Source organism: Panthera leo, chromosome B1 (genome assembly GCF_018350215.1).
Source record: "Panthera leo isolate Ple1 chromosome B1, P.leo_Ple1_pat1.1, whole genome shotgun sequence".
In the NCBI taxonomy this organism is placed as follows: Eukaryota; Metazoa; Chordata; class Mammalia; order Carnivora; family Felidae; genus Panthera; species Panthera leo.
The window spans coordinates 14,059,272-14,063,600 of NC_056682.1; positions in this window are offsets into that span (position 1 = coordinate 14,059,272).

The following is a 4,329-nucleotide window of genomic DNA, read 5'->3' on the forward strand; positions in this document are numbered from 1 at the left end:
CCGACTGAGCCACCCAGGCGCCCCAAAACTATTTTCGTTACATTACTGACGTTTGCCCTTTTCACTGTGTTGCTATTTGCACGGATGAGGCAAAAGCAGTGGTGGGTAAAGTGCTGGCGAATGAATCAAGGCAACGGCACCAACTTGGGCAAGTACCGTTACGCTACACGCTGGGGGAAGGAAAGAAGAAAGAAAGGAGAGAAAAGGCCCGTTTCGCTTAAGAATGTCCTTGATGAAGCCCGGGAAAGGTATTACTTGTACTAAATCTTCGCCCTTGAGTCTCTCCATCACTCCCCGCATACCCAAGAGCCTCGATCGTCTCCAGGAAAAGTGCTCGTTCGGTTGCTAGGTGGCTTGAGTTGCAAGCCAACCTAGCCTCTCGGCTCACGGAACATGTTTACTGGAAAGACAGACGGACAGACTGTGGTTAATCAGCTGTGGGTATATGGCAAACGTTTTCTTGAAAATGAACAAAGTGAGCCTATCACTTCAAGGAAAATGAAATGACAAAACTCAAGCTTTCGAGATAAAATTAAATTAGAGTTTTGGAGAACTTGATATCTGGCCCTGAGCTTGATAGTTTCCCAATACTTAAAAGACTTTTCTAATGAGATCAGCTGTGATATTTATAAAGAAGTGATTTGGGGATACTGTAGAATGAAATGAGTCAACATACGGAAGATCTGTCTAACTAAGTGAACCAGCATTTTCCAAATGACCAATGTTAATGTCATGTATGGGTAAAACATCAATTCGATGTACTAGACAGACCAATGGATTTTAATGTAAGGTACTAGGAAATGTTCACTGATATCATTTCAGATTTTACGTAGCAGGTCATTTTTTTCTTAATGTTTCTTTATTTTTGAGAGAGAGAGAGAGAGAGACAGAATGTGAGTGGGGGGAGGGAAGAGAGAGGAAGACACAGAATCTGAAGCAGGCTCCAGGTTCTAAGCTGTCAGCACAGAGCCCAATGCGGGGCTTGAACCCATGAATTGTGAGATCATGACCTGAGCTGAAGTCGGACAGTTAACCGACTGAGCCACCCAGGCGCCCCCCCATAGCAACTCATCTTAAAGAAAGTACCGTTGATCAAGTTGCGATGTGAAGACTATACTTTCGGGGATCATTTCTATAGTTCGTTATCAAATTGTGTTTTACAATTTTCTGAAAAGGCTAGTAAAATGCTCCTCCCTTTTCCAGCCACGTATCTGCATGTAGCGGGATTTTCCTCAGATACTACAACTAAAATATTGCCACGGACAGCAAGCACTCACAGAAACGAGAATCTGTTTTCTATTAAAACTCATTTAAAAAAGGCAATGGAAGCCAGTGCTACTCCTTTCACTAAGTAGCTTTTATTGTTCTGGAAAATAGTTATTTTTTCATAGAAGTGTGTTAACATGTAAAGGGTTTATTATTGTTATTTGAAATGAATGAAAACATTTTTAAAATTTGTTTTAATCTCTAACATGGTATATATCAGTAGCTTTAACCCACATAAACGAAAGTGTTTTAGGATCAATATCTTTTTTAAGGAGGAATATGTTAATTTTCTTCCCTTCCGATGAGAACTCTTAGGATTTAGTCTCTTAGCAACTTTCCTGTATATCATAAGCAGCACTCCCTAGTCACCGCGCTGCCCATTAGAGCCCTCCTACTTCTTTATCTTGCTCAATAATTTTTAAGAGTGAAGAGGGACCCTGAGACCATAAAGTTTGAAAACTGCTGCTTCTAAGGAATCTAGTGGAAGGCAACAGGAGAAAGGCGCTCTCTTAAAATAAGCAGTGCCACTGCGCGGGAATGTTCCAGATCAAAGGAGCTAATGAGACACCACCACTAAATGCAACTCCAACCCCTAGATTGCATCCTGTGCTTTCATACCGTGAAGAAAATTATGAAGGCAACTAACGAAAGTGGAGTAGGAATGGTAAAGTATCGTAACGGTGTTAAATGTACTGACGTCGATAAATATGCTGTGGTTATAGATGAAGATATCCCTGTCCTCGGGAAAGACACACAGCAGTTAGGGGATGATATAACTTACCCTCAAACGGTGTGTGTGTGTGTGTGTGTGTGTGTGTCTGTGTGTGTGTGTGCGCGCGCGTGCGCACACACATGTACATGTGCTCGTGTGTATTTCATTTTTATAGTTCTGCCCCAGCTGAGAAATGAAGATATTTTTTACACACTTTGAAAGCCGGCTCAAAGGTCCACAAAATTCCCAGGGAGCAGATATCACCGCCCAACTCAACAAACATTTTAACCCCCGATACGTGAAAACCAGCTGCGTAAATTGCGTAATTAGGCAACTTCCCAAGCAAGGCGTACGACGTGGCCCACGTGGTTACTGACAGCCACCGCTAACGCCCGTCCCCCTCGCAGCCTCCACTGCAGACCCTGGGACGCAAGTGCCCGCAAGGGGGCAGCCTCCCTTGCAGCCCAGGGCCGTCACGTGATGCGCGTGTGACCAACGAGACAGAAGCGCATGCGTGCTGAGGCTTCTGGGAAAGCTGCTTTCCCGGTGGAAGGAACGCGCCCACCCCACCTCCCGTCCCCTCGTTCTTGCTCTTAGTGAGGACCCTCGGCGCTTGACCCCCCCAAACCGGAGGACGCAATGTCAGAGATAGCCAAGTGAAAAGAAAAAGCCCAGATCTCTGCTGACCCGCTCTACCAAACGCGTGCCTTGTATTTTCCAGCTCCTTGCGGGAACCGTGTGCTAGGTGTGGAAGCCACTGAGAGTCAGGTGTCTGTTAGGTACAGCCGCCTAGACTCCTGATGCCTGCCTGTTCGGGAGAAAATGGGGAAGAGACCGGGGAATACAAAGGGAAGGGCTGTATACGCCATGCACGACTGTCTAGAGGAAGCAGCCCCGTAACAAAACACCCACCAAAAACGTGGACCAAGTGGCATTTTTAACAATACCAGAGACGTAACAGTTTTCATGCGCGAAAGTTAAAATCCAGAACCCCTGCTCAACAGTAAGCATTCGCTGGTGATTTAAGACCTGGAAAGGTCAAGACAGCCCCTAATCAGATGGGTTTAAATGGAAACAACATCTGTGGGTGTTCTGACAAGAGTGTATATTATTGCCAGATTCCTAATTCAAAACCGTATGTAAGAATGCTTAATCTGAAACACTGAAGTTAAAAATACGACATTTAAATAGCAATCTCCCTTCTCTCTCAAAAGATAAATGTGCCCATTAACCCTGCATGCTAACAGGAAGATTTCTTACATTCTCTTTGACCATTTTTTTCCCCAAGACACTCAAGAGGAAGTCAGTACAGAAAAAATAATTTAGAAAGTGGCCTCCTGAGCAGCGACTTCACTGGATTAAAGTGCAATCAGGTTCATAACTTTTAAACAGAGATATTAAACATGGGGCCCCTGGCCAGCTCAGTTGGTTCAGTGTCCGACTTGGGCTCAGGCCATGATCTCCCAGTTCACAAGTCTGAGCCCTGGGTCCTGCTGTATGCTGACAGCTCGGAGCCTGGAGCCTGCTTCGGATTCTGTGTCTCCTTCTCTCTCTGCCCCTCCGCCTCTTGTGCTCTGCCTCTCGCTCTCTCTCTCAAAAAATAAACACTAAAAAATAAACAAATAGTAAACGTGGATATTATAGCCCTCTGTGTAAGGTACCTACCGAGCAAACACGTGCGTGGGTTGGGAGGCAATGGGCACAAAGGTACACAAGGCAAAACACCTGCTCTTGTGGAGTTAATCATCTAGTTAGGGCAGGAAGAGAGCAACATGAAAAGTGAAATGAAGTGTTTCAATAACAGTTCTAGACAGTAGAAGAGATGTCATAAAACAGTGCACGATTCATTGCCAAAAAGATTGTTGCTGACAGTAACTGCTATAGGATTTCGGAGAAGAAAAAGGTCATTTTGAGCCGAGAAAGGCCTGGGGAGACTTTAGAGCAGGCAGGATCCCAGCTCAATCTGAAAGATGTATAGGAGTCTGCGGGTGGGCAAAGGAAGTGTATTACTAAGAGCCTCTCAGAGAGGCTGTTTTTAAATCTCTCTCTCTCTGAGCTCCTTCAGGATGTTTGGGTGACTAGTGTAGGAAGGGAGGTGCCCAGGGACTCAGGCAGGTGATGCCAAGTTGTAAAGAAACATTAAGACGTTCAAAAGAAAATGCGGCCGAAGGCTGGAAACAACCCAAGCGTCCACCAACAAATGAATGGAGAAACAGAACATGGCACACAATGGAATAGTATTCACCCTTCAAAAGGAAGGAAGTTTTGACACATGCTACAAGACAGATAAACCTTGAAGGCGTTATTGGCTGAGTGAAAGGGGCCAGTCACAAAGAAAATTCCGTACGATT